The following is a 17,833-nucleotide window of genomic DNA, read 5'->3' as shown; positions in this document are numbered from 1 at the left end:
TAGATGAGGTAAGTTGACAAATTGGAAAAGAAAAATTTATAACTTACAATTTGGTATTAGAAGTTTTTCTTTAATTCTAGGGAAGGATAGAAATAGATTGTTGAGAGATGGCTTACAATTTGGTATGGGAGCTTTTTCCTTAATTTTAGCGAAAGATAAAGGTAAATTGCTGAGAGATGGTTTATAATTTGGTATCAATTATAGTGAAGGATAGAAGCGAATTGTTAGGAGATGGCTAAAGTAGGGCATAAGTGAACCAAAGCAAAGATAAAACCTTCTCCAGAGATGGAACCTTTAGTTGAATAAAAAGTTTGAATGAGGAATCCTTACATGAGGAAGATTCTAAGGAAGAAACTTTTAAACAAGAGTCTTGTGGTGAAGTTCGGTTGTTTAAGGCTTAATTGGACACTTTGGAAGGACAATTGGCACAAACCAATACTCTGTTAAAGATAAAGTGCAATGAGAAAAAAAAAAAAAAAGGCAAAAGATTGTAGAGGCTAGCAATGCAAAAGATGTAGACCCTTTGGTAGAGATTAAGGCAAAATCTAATAAAGTTGAACAAACTAAAGTAGAATCAATCCCTTAAGTAGTTCCTAAGTACAAACTAAAGCCCTCATCAGTTTTCAAGTGACTGAATGACTATAAAGTGGTAAAGAATTAGTTTTATGATATAGAAGATTACTTTTAAGTGTTGTGGTTACCGAGCTCAACAAAGGTTTTATGTGCAAAATTGTACTTAGTGCATTGGAACCCAACTAACTACAAAGAAGCAATAGATATAGCTATTAATATGTATTTCAATGATAAGCTGTAAGAAAGGAACACAATAAGTCGTGTGGAAGGGGGGGGGGGTGCTACAAAGGGTTCCACAAGTATAGTAGGGATTGTGAGGTTTAGAACCTTATTAAAAAAACTAAGGTATCAACTTAAACTTAGTATAATGAATTACCAAAGGGCTACAAGGGGTTCCACAAGTATAGTAGGGATAGTAAAGCTTAGGACCTTATCAAAGAAACCAAGGCATTAACTTAAGTTTAGTATAATGAATCACTATCAAGAATCTAGTCAAAGCTACTACAATGTTATTACTTGTAAGTAAACTAGCTTCATTATCAACCACTTTGGGGTTGATCATTGTTTAACCAAGCAATTTAGTAAACACATCATTCGCAATCATATGGATATGATATAAGTATTATAATGACTTGATCATCAATTAAGCAACACCACAAATAATACTTATGTCATTACTTCAAAGGTTTATATGAGTATCAAGTACTTCCAAAATGCAATATAAATGCCATACCCCATCAATAGAGATTTACAACACTCAATATCACTAACTTTTGTTCACAACATGGACAATCTTATACCACTCTTTTATTTGACCAAACTTATAACTAATCCAACACCAAGTTACTTAAAGAGCAATAGCAAAGTTCTCTAGAAAAGAATTGAGCATTATAACCCAAATTTTCAATAGCAAGTTTAAGAAAAATGGTTTAGCATTTCACCATTATCCATCCCATGACTCACTATTTATAAAACCATCATAATCAATATGCATCAAGGTAGGGACTCTTGATTGCATGATGTGAATACAAGCAATGAAATCACACCTTATTACCAAATCACCTCTCCAAAAAGAGAAAATGATTTATATATTTAATCCTTCATCCTTGATAATTTTTTTTGGACTCAACTTGACTAAACTTCAAGTTTGTGTTTGCATTGCCTTAAGTGTAATCCAAGAAAAATTTATGAAAGAGCACAACAATGACTATTTGAACCAATAGACTAATCCCTACAGTTTTAATTGATCCATTTATAATCATGCCTAGGAAGGATCCACTAGTGCTATACTAAACAACTACAAACCAATTTATTTGCCACTTATAGCAAATCTAGGGAAAATTTATTTTTACCTACAATATATAAAACAACTCATAAAACCATCGATAGGCTAACATTAATCTTGCCAACTCAAAGTGTAACCTTGAGTTGCTAATGTGCCTCACTCACGAGCCTAGTAGAACCTAGGGAATGCTTGAGATCTAGTGAAGGAATTTTTGCAAGGTAGTATAAAGACATTTATATCTCATTATCATGGGCTCTTAATTGGAGAGGTTGACTTAGGCACACTACTAAATAGGGGGATGCCTCCAGAAATATGGCCAACAACTCATACAATTAAATAAAGACATTTAATATAGGCATTAAACTTCTTCTATGAGTTATAAAGTCAAGGAACTAATGGCTGTAGGCTCAAGGATCTTGGAAATCATGACCCGAATGATAAAGAGTTTATTAAATAAAACCGAGTTTGAGATTGAGTCTGAGACTAACTCTAAGACCAAGTTTGAGACCGAGTTCAAGATTCAAGATCGGGTCTGAGACTGAGTTTAAGGTTGAGTCCAAGATCAAGTATGAGATTGAGTTTGAGACCAAATTCAAATACTAATATAGGTCACAGGGTGAAAGCCCAAAGTAATCATCCCCTCGGGGGGGGCAGAGGGGGGCGGGGGTTAAGGGGTTCCAAAAGTATGCTAGGAAGGGTTTAATTTAGGACTGAGTCTTGAAGGAACTCTCTAGTGGTGCTTTCAAATTGAGTTGAGGTTGGGACTAAGGGTTAGTGGCTTCGTGCGTGAGTAAACATAGACTCAAGTTGTGCTAAAGAGGCCATCCAAAGAAGTGCTTAAAAGTAGCTCCCACTCTCAGAAGAGAAATTGACTGTGGTGCTTCTGGCTTATGTGGACGGGTGCCCATTTGAGTACCATGTGACTCATTCATCCTTGCTCCTTTTGAGGGCTTGGGCAATCTTTTTGGGACAGAAGTGAGGGAGTAAGCATAACCATACTAGGTTGTTATACTATGGTATTTCCCCTTAGAGTCCTGAAGTAAAAGATGCACCCAAGGCTTGGGATTTAAAGAGTCATATAATCAAGTCTTGTTAAGGAAGTTAGGAACCAAAAGGCTTGATATGTTTGGCTGCTTCTGCCTGTGGGGAGTTTAGTCAAACCTTAAGTTTTAACTTAGGGAGCGGGATTGGGAGAGAATTTAGGAATTTGTGGATGAATGGTTAACACTTTGTCGCTCGTGCAATAAGTAGTTGAATCTAAGAGCTGGTATAATAGATAAAAACCTTGGCAAAGGAACTTAATTAAGACTAAGGCAAAGGTGGTTAGATAGATGAGGTAAGCTAACAAATTGTAAAAAAGAAAACTTATAACTTATAGTATAGTTGTTATCACCCAACAATGTTTTGTGGCTATATCCTCACTAGATTAAAATTTTGGTGATATGAGCTTCTGTAGGATATAATTACATAGCTTCTCTTGTTCTCGGTGCTTTGCCATTTTATATTGACAATTTGTGCCTCTTATGATTTTTAATCTTAGTCTAGTGTATGTGTTGAGTGTTTTATGTCCTCATATTAATCTAGAAGTTGAGTATATGCATGAAGATAAGAATCTTACTTTCATTTCATTGTTGGAGTCTTTAATTAAGTTTAGTGTTAAGTGTTCTTTTGTTCCAAGGGTTGATTTGCTTTTGCCAGAGTTTGAGGTAGAGTGCATATCCCTAATTATGAGTATCATCAAAATTCTTTATTTTATCATTGCTATTAAGGAGTTTATATGTTCCTTTAAAAGTGGATTTTTCTATTGATTGTCTCGTCTCAAATATTGAGTTGTGTATTAAGGATGTTGAACAGTGTGAATTTTTTACTTATTTTGTGGTGGTTGAAGTATTTTATAATAAAATTCCCCTTGTTCTTCAAGCTTTAGGCATATTTCTTTCTCTTTATTTCCCTTTTTTTTGCCTTGATAGTTGCTAAAAATTACATTTTTAATGCTCTTTTCACTTACACTTTAAACTTTTCCTTATTTTTTGGAGGAGGTAAAAGGGACAAATAAAAGTTTAGCTCTAATGATGGAGTAGATGAGGGATCAATGGAACTAAAATCTAGTTTTGTATGGTCTAGATCAAAGGAACAAGAGTCCAATTTTGTGCAACTCAAATTCGTGTCACTCACCCCACAAATGCATGTTCCCAATCCTTAGTGGTTGTGAACTTTGTACCTTATCCATAGTCCCTACCTTTGTCTCTCCCATATGACTGTGCCTAATGATATGAGGAATTTGAGTCAATTGTGAGATCAATGCAAGTACATTGCCCTCACTTGATCTCCATTTGTATGGTGCCTATAGTTTCTTAGAGATATAAAAAGCCCCTAAAGATGTAAAGTCCTAGATCCCACAATGCAGTGATATGGATTGTGAAGTGAAGACAAGGGTAGTGAATCCAAATAAAATATTCAACCCCAACATAGTGAAATTAAATAGATGCAATAGTAGAGTGAGGCCTAATATACATAAGGACAAGCATAACGAGTTCCAAATATATAGTAGGAATAGTGTGTTTAGGGTTTAGGATTTAAGGTGCAAATTAAATTATTTTCTACTAGGCCAATTAAATATTGTTAAATGAGTGTTGAAAAGAATGTCAATAAGATCGAATAACCCCAAATAAAAAGAGAGTGAGTGGAAAGGGAGATAAATGGCATACCATAATTGTGGAGTATATTAATTATATTAGTTGTTCTTTTGTTTTTAATTACTTTGTATGTATTATATTGGTAAGGACAAAAGCTAAACATTGTTCAATAAATTATATTTTATTGATATTTTGGTGGTATCTAAGTCAAGTAATTTTATTTTCCTATTGTATTACTTTTCTTCATTTGTATCCTTATTTGTATTTATGGCAAGAAAAAATCTTTACTCTACCATTTACTTCTTATTTTTGTATTAGTTTTAATATATAGTAAAAAGTGCACCATTAAAAAAATGTGGAGAATCATATAGTTCACATGCTGAATGTAAGGGTAAACTTGCATGCTTTGATGGAATTTACAAGGATGATTTCAATATGAATACTAATCTTTGTTCAATATTGGGAAAATTCAATCACCTTTTCTAGATCTTTTACCTCCTCCTGAGGAAGATTTACCTCCTCCTAATGAGCTTTTATCTCCTGTTGGTTCTAAATAAATCAATAAATCATTTATAAATAAAAGAAGTAAATAAATTTCCATTTTTTATATTGTTTGGCACACCAATAACCTAGTTTGACTCCACAACCTAAACCCTAAACCTAAACCCTCTCATGAATAGCATGGAAGACAATATGGTAAAATAAATAAGGTTAAATCTAGAGAAAGATAGTATAAAGGAAGATATATAGGTGGCACACTATAACTAGTAAAGTTATAAAGTATATTAGTTGTATTATTTGTTGTCTTTTGTTTTAATTACTTTGTAACTATCATATTTGTAAGGACAAAAGCTAAACATTGTGTAATATCTCATATTATATTAATATTTTAGAGTATTTAAATCAAGTAGTTTTCTCTACCTATTGTATTACTTCTTCTATAAATTCTTATCAGTATTCATGGCAAAGAAAAGTCTTTACTCTATCATTTTACTTCTTATTTTTGTATCAGTTTTAATATATACAGTAAAGGGTGCAACATTAAAAGATTTTAGAGAATTATGTAATTCAAATGATGAATGTAAAAGTAAACTTGTATGTTTTTATGGAGTTTGCCAGAATGATCCCTATATGGACACTAATCTTTATCCAAATATTGGGAAAATTTCACCACCTTCATCAGATCCTTTATCTCCTCCTAAGAAAGATTTACCTCCTCCTAATGAGTTTTTATCTCCTCCTGGTTCTAAATAAATCAATTAATCATTTATAAATAAAAGAAATAAATAAATTTCCAATTTTTTTTTATTTGGCATACAAATAACCCAATTTGATTCCACACTTTATTGTGTTGTTCTTCTCTATATTTTGGCTTTATAACTTGTGTTGTTTCATTACATCCTAATTAATACAGTTGGTCAGGCCATGTATATGCTTAAATTGTACCTTCCTTTATTTGACAGTTTTGGGAGATAGTTTTGATATTAGAATTTTACAATATTTTCAATAATTTCTTATTATTTTCTCATATTTATATACAAAGTAAAAAAGATATATTTTCCATATACCTTAGAAAATCATAGTGTTTAATACTAACTCTTGTTTTTGTTAAATAAATTCTAAATGTGAGATATGACATCTTTTCAAGATTTTATATAAAAGAATGTGTATGAAGTTTTATTATTATGGGAGCCTAAAATTTCTTTTATTAATTTTAACTCTTGTTATATAATATTAAAGTTGGAGAAGTTGCTTGTCACACCTATTTGTTGGATCTGTTACCTTAATTGGGGCTCAAGTATGCAAGAAGAGGATAAAGAGCCATAACTTAACTATGAAATAGCAACTTTGTAAGAACAGGAGGTGGGGAGGAAGATGCCCCTCCCATGGCACAATTATGGATTTTTATCAATAATTAAGTGGTTTTAAGAACATGAAAGATAATATTAGTGAAACTAAGTGAGCCCAAACCTAGAGAGAGTGACTAGAGAAGCAGATTTTGGCATGGCTACCAATGGCCATACAAAAGTTGTGGTTCTAAATGTATAATAGAGATAGTGGGTAGATCAAGCATGGCCAACCAACATAAAACATAATATAACTCTTGCTTGCATACCTGTCCTTGTTTTGTGATTGGCTTGGGTTTAACCCAAGCTCAATACCATACTAACTGATGAGGTACTCATATCCTTGCGTTAGACCACAAATATGCTAAAGTAGTGTTAAATTTCATTTATCTTGTTTTTTATGTTGGTTCTGCCATTAAGATGTTGAATGCTTTAGGATTGTTTCTATGTCACTCCATAATCCTATTCTTTCGCTCCATAGGCTTTATGTTTGAGAGTCTTTTCATGCTCTGGTTCCTTCGCTCTTGTAGCGGATGTGGTTTTTATCCTTTATCCTATGGTGATTTACCATAAGAGTGGAACCTAAACCCTCCATATGCCACATGTCACATGCCACATGTTCAAAGGACTATGGTGCAAAACCCGAGTTTTAGGGCCTTGGGCCACTGAACGAAAGAACAGTGCCAAACTCCCAAGCATGAAGCCAAGGAGCAATGGCACTAGATCACAGAACAACTCCTGAGCATATAGCTCAAGGAGCCAAGGGATAGAAGCACAGAGTGACTTGGAATAGTCCTAGAGTATCCAGCATCCCAATGCTAGAACTAGCACACAAAATGAAGCCAAACGGAGTCTAGTGCTATTTCAGCATACTGGTGGTCTAATACGAGGATATGGTACTCCACTAACTAGCATGGTATAAAACTTGGGCTTAAACCCAAGCCAGTCGCAGAATAAAGATAAATATGCAAGTGGGAGCTAGACTATGCTTAAGGTTGGTCGGCCATGGCTAACCTACCCATTATCCCTACTACCCCCCCCCCCGTTTGACGAATATACCCTTTGGGCTTTCACCCCAAGCCTCCCTTAGTATCAGGAGTTAGTCTTTGGGATAAGTTCAAAACTTACTATATATAGAATGTTCTTTGATTTCAAATTTGGACACGACATGAACACCATTGTGTTCAAGACAATCTTTGCATTCCGTAAATATGCCAAATGAGCAAATTTAGACACTTTCCATAAATAGTATTTGCAACTAGAATGAGACTAACATAAAAGGCATAATAGCGAGGGTGTTTGGCAAACACGGTAAGCTATCATTTAGCGAATATTGAGGGACCAAGCTCAATATCACAGGGGTTCCCAACACTAGCAAGTGTAAGTCAATGAATGAGTTTCTTTAACCAAGTCAAGTATGCTTGACTAATAGCACTTAGGAATTCCATTCTTATACTCATCTAGTCAAGTGCATATGTGAAGATTAGTTTCTCAACTAGCTTAGGCAGAGACTGATAACGGGTCTAGCAATAACAACCTCCTGCCATCGTAGTAGTAAGGAAAGAATAGCCGATAGATAACTTTCGATACCCGAAGTCACATTTGCAACACTCTCCCCTTTTTAGGGAAGATCAATATCCTTGTCAATACATACTCCAGTCTAGACCACCGCCAAGGAAACCACTCCAAAAAAAGTTCACGATGATCACACTATGTGAGAAATGCACCAACTTAAATAAGTTAGGGTAACCTCTTTGTCTAATGCAGATGCACTTCCAACTCAGACACGTTCCGGCCATCACTAACAAGGAAATGGCCAACGGAGTTAGCCACCCTTGCTACTCTAGGTGTTACCCTGCTTATAAAAGTGTGATATGCCCCTGCCCACAAAAATATAGAGAGAGAAGCTAGAGGCCCCAACCCTCCTAAGCAAAGAAACCAAACCCATCTGTAAGGTTTAGAAAGATTATTGTAAATAGGTAGTTAAAATTGTTTACACGATCATGCCCTTTTTAATGGAATAAAGAACATCAACAAAGAGGTAGGTGATGTGACCAGTTTACAAAAGCTACCCCATCACTAAAGATTTCACTATACACACGAAGTGCTAAAGCCAATCTGCCTATATTGGCCCAAATTCAAAGATCAATAGATGGAGAATATCAAAGTCATAGACAATGATATCTTAAAAACTTAATTATCAATGAATAAATCTTAGGTTAGAACACAAAAGTATTCCAAGTAAGTTATCATCTGATAAATGAGTATTAATGTATAGGAACCACCAAAATCAGCATAGTTGGAAAACATAGGATTTACTATCTAACCAATAGCCAATGTATCATCAAGGAAACTCAATGATAAAACGTAATTATCAAAGATTGTAGATAACATGCAAAACAACTTACAAAAGATAGCTCAAAGAACGTAAAATATGATCAATGTGACAAGAAAAATACTCACGAATGTATTGCTGTAGCGCACGTGGTTTTGACCCTTTATCCTATGGTGATTTACCATAGGATAACACCACGAAGCGGAACCTAAACCCTCTTTGTGCCACGTGACAGATGCCATGTGTCACATACCACGTGTCCATAGGAACCCGAGGTTCAGGGCCTTGGGCCACTGAACGAAGGAACGGTGCCAAACTCCCAAGCGTGACGCCAAGGAGTGATGAAACCGGACCACGGAGCAACTCCCGAGCATATAGCCCAAGGAGCGAAGGGACAGGGGCCCGGAGCGACTTGAAACAGTCCTAGAGCAACCAGCATCCCAATGCCAGGACCAGCACGCAAAACGGAGCCAAACAGAGTCTGGCGCTATTTCGGCATACCGGTGGCCTAACGCGAGGATATGGGTACTCCACCAACTAGCATGGAATGGAACTTGGGCTTAGACCCAAGCCGGACGCAAAACAAGGACAGGCACGCAAGCGGGAGCTAGACTATGCCTCAGGTTGGTCGGCCATGCCCGACCTACCCACTATCCCTACTATACATTTGGAACCCCCCATAGCCCCCCCCCCCTTGAGGAACACACGCTTTGGGCTTTCACCCCAAGCCTCCCTTAGTATCAGGAGTTAGTCTCTGGGACAAGCTCGAAACTTACTAAATATGGAATGTCTTTAGATTGCGAATTTGGACACGGGACGAACACCATTGTGTTCAGGACGATCTCTACATTCCATAGATATGCCAAATGAGCAAATCTGGACACTTTCCATAAATAGCATTTAGGACCAAAATGAGACTAACACAAAGGGCATGATAGCGAGGGTGTTTGGCAGACACGGTAAGCTATCATGTAGCGATATTGAGGGACCAATCTCAATACGCGAGGGTTCTTGTCACTAGCCAGTGCAAGACATAACGAGACGGGAACTCCTTACCGGGCTAAGTATGCTTAGCTAATAACACGTAGGAATTCCGTCCTTATGCTCGTCCGGTCTAAGTACACTCGAAATGCCCAGTTAACTCCACTAGCACAAGAGGGACTGATAAAGGGTCCAGCAATACCGACCTCCTGCCGTCGTGGCAGTAAGGGAAGAATATCCGAAAGGACTAGTCGTCAGGTAACTTTCGATACCCAAAGTCACATTCGCGACACTCTCCCCCCCTTGGGGAAGATCAACGTCCTCGTCGATGCACACTCCAGTCTAGAATACCGCCAAGGAAACAACTCTCGAAAAAGTTCACGGTACTCACACTATGTGAGAAATGCACCAACTTAAATGAGTTAGGGAGCAACCTCTTTGTCTAACGCGGATGCGCTACCAGCTCAGACACCTTCCGGCCGTCACCGACAAGGAAATGACCAACGGAGTCAGCCACCCTTGCTGCTCTGGGTGTCACCCAGCTACAAAAGTGTGATATGCCCTGCCCGCAGAGACATAGAGAGAGAAGCCAGAGGCCCCAACCCTCCTGAGCAAAGAAACCAAACCCGTCGGTAAGGTTTAGATAGACTACTGTCAACAGGCAGTTTAGAGTTGTTTACACGGTCACGCCCTTTCAACGGAATAAGGAACATCGACAGAGAGGCGGGTTATGTGACCAGTCGACAGTAGCTACCCCATGACTAGAGATTTCAGCATGCACACGAAGTGCCGAAGCCAGTCTGCCTATACTGGCCCAAACTCAAAGATTAATATATGGACTATATCAAAGTCATAGACAATGATATTTTAGAGATTTAATTATCAGGGAATAAAGCTTAGATTAGAACACAAAAGTATTCCAAGTAAGTTATCATCCGATAAACTAGTATTACAGTATAGGAACCACCAAGATCACTATCATTGGAAAACATAGGATGCACCATCCAACAAAATTCAATAGCAAGTATATCATCAAGTAAACGCAATGATAAAACTTAACTACCGAAGATAGCAGATAGTAACCCAACAACTTACGAGAGAGAACTCAAAGAACACAAAGTATCATTGACTAACAAGCACAATGCTCGCGAATGTATCACCCAAAGGAAATAACATCCAAATTTATCAAAACTAACTCGAGCAATAATCAACAGAAGAGAATGAATGTGGGAAGACCAACAAACACTCATGCCTGCTAACTATCACAAAAGCCAATCTGAATAGATCCCAGCCAACAATACCAAGGAACTCAAGTTGCCTAAGCAAGTGTTAGCAACATCCTACTGATGTCTTAAACCCAAGAGACCAATCCAGAGCAAACCACAAAGAACATGTGGTATTGCAAAAAGCCAAAAGCCATCAAAGAGAACAACCAACTATCATGAAAGATCGTCAATTAGCCCATCAATGTAGTGATGTATAATCATCGTTGAAGAAAGAATCTACCATCCCGAAGAATAGCAAATAATTCCAAACCAACAATAATCAAGCAAAACTTGTGATAAGGACAATCAACTACCCTAGATGATAGTCAATCATCACCAATGATTGCCAGATGCAAAAACTAACTTCAATCAAAGCTAATGAGCCAAAATGCCTTCCCCCAACAACTTCAAACAAATGGAACAATGAGCACAAAACTCAAGAACCAAAAGCTCGAAGAAGCCTATAACTAAGTCTTGCCTAATAATGATCACGAGTCTTATAGAAGCTAACTTCAATGCTAAAGAAGAAATCATGGTGCAACCCACAATATCTTCCTCAACACATCCATAAGCCAAAAACTTCATAATGCCAAAGCTAATGAAGAGCATTTCTGCATCAATCCAAAAGCTAAGCATAACGAAGCTATGCTTAACAAGTGATCATCAAACGATCCTCCATGAATCCATCTATAGCAAGACGTAACTCACTTCATAACAAGCTCAAAAAGAATCATTAATGATTGCTATATTCCGAACTCAAATCCAGCAAGGACTCAACATTCTAATATCGATCACTAACTCTTCTTCTCGTAGAGTTAGCATAGTCCACGACTAAATCACTTTTCAAGGAAAAGCTAAAGCTCAACCTTCTACTAAATAATCTCGTCTAGAACACAACTAACTCAACTTGCCACTCAGTTCGTTTGAACGTCAACACAGTTGCTAACTAGCAAATGCATGAATGCCAACAACACAAAGCTAAAGCCAAATCATCAACACTATTTTTATCAGAACTAATGAAACTCAATATCAATCCTACAGAGAGACATCTCATTTCACTCAGATCTCAATATCAACAATATCAATGACAAGGCATTACTTCAATGCCATCAACATCAGGACAAAGCTAGAAGAAAGCAAGAGTGAATCACCACTCGGAGCTTTCCAGCAACCAAGCTAACCAAAGTCGAAGATACTATACTTAGTATCTGAGACCAATCCTTCAGCAATACTCAGTTACAGATAACATTTCATCAAAGAGTGAATCACCACATCCAAGACTCAATGAAATCCAACACCACGGACTAAACGTAACCAAATGATATCGACAGAGATAGAATCGATATACTAACATAGAAAACCTATGCAAGTCTAACGACACGATCCTCCGCAACACCATCCGGTAAAGCAAGCCCATCACTGCTAAATCATCATCGAGCAAAGCAAGTGTCAACTGTCCTTGATGAAGTCTACAAGTAATCACTAGTCGCAAAGCAACTAACAATCACTCTTCAACTTGCGTTCACAAGACCCAAACACCAACTCATATCATCAAGTCACATACTTGTCCAACATGAACATAATACCCCAGGTACGAGATAAAAGTTCATAGACAAGCACAAACTAAATGACCACTCGAATCCAACTCAACCGCAATAAGCTCACTAATGCATTTAGTCAATAGCTCTGAACATGCCTTAAAGAGGCTAGCTATGCATGATCAACACTCAGTCAAAACTAAAGTGAAGACCATGACATGGACTCATATTGGTACACAACCTCCTCATAGACAAAGCTATAGTACGGGTACCAACATCGCAACCTCAAACAACTAAATTGGACATCACCATCCTCAGCCAAGGCGCATGGCCACCAAGACCAAGTCAAGATCAGTGAGAGCTCACTACTCTCATAGAGTCTAACATAATGCAAGGTGCAACCTGCCACCAAGCATAACGCTACAAAAGAAAGGTACAAGGGTCACCTTTCTGAGAAAAGTGCAACGGCCACTTTTTGATATCAACTCTAGACTCTATCCAACTCAATTGTTTTAGCCTCAAAAGTCAGCATCCCTTTCGGGCCGCATTATACAAACTACCTATCAAGGTCTAAGTTAACTGAAGTCAACTCAACCCCTTCACTAGTTTGTACTGGCTTACGAAAACGGAATGGTTTTCGAGCAAAGTGACCGATAGATCAGCCATTGAAAAAGCCTAAGAAAATTTGTGGAAAACTTTCCATCCTAGAGAAAGAATGACTCTCAGTCCAGGAATGCAAACTTTCACGACTCAACCAACTTCATCCTACAAACAACTTCACATAGGTTCACCTTAACACAGATTCTTATGACCCAATAGCATGCTTAAGCATCGAACATCTTTGCCCATTTTCCGATATCCAACACCGACATCCGCAAAGTGCAAAATGAACATCCAAGGCTTGATCACGAAGACCACATCTTCGGATATCCATATTGCACTAACACTCTTCTTCAATCACCTTCAAGATCCAATGTGAAGCCAAAACACTAACAAGAAAAATGACATGGAAAATCAAGCTCTAAGGAAAATTCCTCATCACTTGAATCAACAATGTCACTTCCACTAACACAAGTGCTAGCGATGTCAATGCATCCACCTCACACCTTCTCCATCCAATAATCTACTCCAAGTGCTAACGGATCAACAGACAAGCTATAGCAAATGAATGCTACAACCCATTCCCAACACCTTATGGGCAAACCCTCAAGGAAACAAGGTACCAACATAAGCTTAGCATAATGGACCACCATTGAGAATCCAGTCAAAGCTACTACAATGCTACTTTGTGCAAGTAGACTAGCTTCTCCATCAACCACTTTGGGGTTGATCATCATTTACCCAAGCAACTTCGTAAACACATTGCTCTTTATCACATGGATATGATATAAGCATCACAATGACTTGATCATCAATTGAGTAACACAATGAGCAATGCCTATGTCATTACTTCAAACGTTTATGTGAGTATCAAATGCCAACTCGATTCGACAAAATGCAACATAAATGCCACACTCCACCAATAGAGGTTTACGACACCCAACACCACTAACTTTTGTTCACAACACGGACAAGCTCATGCCACTCTCTTTCCGACCAAACTCAACACTAATCCAACACCAAGCTACTCAAGGAGCAATAGCAAGGTTCCCCGGAAAAGAATTGAGCATTGCAACCCAAGTCTTCCAATAGCAAGCTTAGACAAAATGGTTAGCATTTCACCACTATCCATCCCACAACTCACCATTGTAAGACCACCATCTCCAACATGCGTCAAGATAGGGACTCTTGATTGCATGATGTGAACACAAGCAATGAGTTAACACCTCGTTGCAAATCATCTCTCCAAGAAGAGAAAATGATTTACGTATTTGATCCTCCGTCCCCGATGACTCTCTTTTCGGTCTCATCTTTTGACCAAACCTCAAGCTTGCTTTCGCACTGCCTTCAGTTCAATCCAAGAAAAGTTTATGAGAGAGCACGGCAATGATTACTTGAACCAATAGACTATTCCCTATAGTCTTGATTGATCCACTTATAATCATACCTAGGAAGGATCCACTAGTGCCATGCTAAACAGCTACGGACCAGCCTATTTGCCACTCATAGCAAACTCAGGGAAAGTTTACTTTCACCCACGGTACATGGAACAACTCATGGAACCACCAATAGGCTAACATTAATCCTGCCAACTCAAAGCGTAACCTCGAGTTGCTAATGTGCCTCACTCACAAGCCCAAGCGCAAACTCGTGCTACTGGAACAACTCAAATCCATCTTATGAGCCCAAGAGTAAGCTCACATAATTACGGTACAAGAAGGTAACCGAATCCATACCCAAGGAACGATTGCGAAGTCTTTGCACCCAAACGTGTACCCACTCGGATCATCGTTTTTATCTCTGCGTATGCAACGAGACTAGTTCCCCAATCTCATTGAATAGTACTCGCTGAAACTCATTCTCTGATACCAAATGTAGCGCACGTGGTTTTGACCCTTTATCCTATGGTGATTTACCATAGGATAACACCACGAAGCGGAACCTAAACCCTCTTTGTGCCACGTGACAGATGCCATGTGTCACATACCACGTGTCCGTGCCACGTGTCCATAGGAACCCGAGGTTCAGGGCCTTGGGCCACTGAACGAAGGAACGGTGCCAAACTCCCAAGCGTGACGCCAAGGAGTGATGAAACCGGACCACGGAGCAACTCCCGAGCATATAGCCCAAGGAGCGAAGGGACAGGGGCCCGGAGCGACTTGAAACAGTCCTAGAGCAACCAGCATCCCAATGCCAGGACCAGCACGCAAAACGGAGCCAAACAGAGTCTGGCGCTATTTCGGCATACCGGTGGCCTAACGCGAGGATATGGGTACTCCACCAACTAGCATGGAATGGAACTTGGGCTTAGACCCAAGCCGGATGCAAAACAAGGACAGGCACGCAAGCGGGAGCTAGACTATGCCTCAGGTTGGTCGGCCATGCCCGACTTACCCACTATCCCTACTATACATTTGGAACCCCCCATAGCCCCCCCCCCCCTTGAGGAACACACGCTTTGGGCTTTCACCCCAAGCCTCCCTTAGTATCAGGAGTTAGTCTCTGGGACAAGCTCGAAACTTACTAAATATGGAATGTCCTTAGATTGCGAATTTGGACACGGGACGAACACCATTGTGTTCAGGACGATCTCTACATTCCATAGATATGCCAAATGAGCAAATCTGGACACTTTCCATAAATAGCATTTAGGACCAAAATGAGACTAACACAAAGGGCATGATAGCGAGGGTGTTTGGCAGACACGGTAAGCTATCATGTAGCGATATTGAGGGACCAATCTCAATACGCGAGGGTTCTTGTCACTAGCCAGTGCAAGACATAACGAGACGGGAACTCCTTACCGGGCTAAGTATGCTTAGCTAATAACACGTAGGAATTCCGTCCTTATGCTCGTCCGGTCTAAGTACACTCGAAATGCCCAGTTAACTCCACTAGCACAAGAGGGACTGATAAAGGGTCCAGCAATACCGACCTCCTGCCGTCGTGGCAGTAAGGGAAGAATATCCGAAAGGACTAGTCGTCAGGTAACTTTCGATACCCAAAGTCACATTCGCGACAATTGCCCAAAGGAAATAACAATCTATCAAAAGCAACATATCAGAAATCAACCTATCAAAAGCAATTGTAATAATAGTCAATAAGAATGAATGTTGAAAGACCAACAAACATGTGCTCATGCTAACTATCGCATTACCCAATCTAAATAGATCCCGGTCAACAATACAAAGGAGCTCAAGTTGTGTAAGCAAGTGTTAGCAACATCCTATTGATATTTCAAACCCAAAAGATTAATCCAAAGCAAACCATAAGGAATATGTGTAATGCGAAAAGCCATAAGCCATCAAGGAGAACAACTAACTATCACAAAAAATTATCAATCATTCTATCAATGAAGATATGCATAATTATTGTTGAAGAAAGAATCCACCATCTTGAAGAATGGCAAATCATTCTATATCAACAATAATCAAGCAAAACGTTTTGACAAGAATAATCAATTGTCTTAGATGATAGTCAATCATCACCAATAATGGCCAGATGCAAATACTAACTTCAATATCGAAGCTAATAAGACAAAATGCCTTCCCTAACAACTTTAAACAAATGGACTAATGAGTATAAAACTCAAGAACCAAAAGTTCAAAGAAGATTATAGCTAAGTTTTGCTTAACAATGATCATAAGTCTTGTATGAACTAACTTCAATGGTAAAGAAGAAATTATGGGACAACCCACAATATCTTTCTCAACAAATCCATAAGTCAAACTTCATAATATCAAAGCTAATGAAAAGCATATTTGCATCAATCCAAAAACTAAGCACAATGGAGCTATGCTCAACAAGTGATCACTAAATCATCCTCTATGAATTCATCTATAGCAAAACGTAACTCATTTCATAACAAGCATAAAAAAAATCATTAATGATTGATATATCCTAACTTAAATTCAACAAGGATTCAATCATTTCAATATCAATCACTAACTCTTTCACTCGTAAAGCTAGTGTAGTTCATGATTGAATCACTTTTCAAGGAAAAGCCAAATCTCAACCTCTACTAAATAAACTCGTCTAAAACACAACTAACTCAAATTTGCGACTCGGTTCATTTGAACATCAATACAGTTGCTAACTAGCAAATACATGAATGGTAATAATAGAAAGCTACAGCCAAATCATTGACACTATCTACATTGAGATTAATGAAACTCAATATCAATACTATAAAGAAATATCTCATTTCACTTGCATCTTAACATCAACAATGTCAATGACAGGGCATCACTTCAATGCCATCAACACCATAACAAAGCTAAAAGAAAACAAAAGTGAATCACCACCCAAATTTCTCTAGCAACTAAGTTAACCAAAGTCGAAAATACTATACTTAGTATTTGAGACCAGTTCAACAACAATACTCAGCTACAGATAACACACCATTAAGGAGTGAATCACCACATCCAAAACTTAACGAAATCCAATACCACAGCTTAAACACAACCAAATTATATCGACAGAGGTAGAGTCAACATACCAACATAGAAAAACCATGTAAGTCTAATGATACAATCCTCCACAACACCATCTGATAAAGCAAGTCTATCACTACTAAATTATCATTGAGCGAAATAAGTGTAAACAATCCTTGACAAAGTCTACAAGTAATCACTAGTCGCAAAGCAACTAACAATCACTCTTCAACTTTGCCTTCACAAATCCCAAACACTAAACTCATGTCATCGACTCACATATTTGTCTAACATGAGCGTAATACCTCATATATAAGATAAAGGTTCATAAACAAGCACA

The sequence above is a fragment of the Selaginella moellendorffii genome, unplaced genomic scaffold (assembly GCF_000143415.4).
Source record: "Selaginella moellendorffii unplaced genomic scaffold, v1.0 SELMOscaffold_37, whole genome shotgun sequence".
Lineage (NCBI taxonomy): Eukaryota > Viridiplantae > Streptophyta > Lycopodiopsida > Selaginellales > Selaginellaceae > Selaginella > Selaginella moellendorffii.
The sequence above is the reverse complement of the archived record's forward strand: the minus strand, read 5'-3'. Positions refer to the sequence as shown.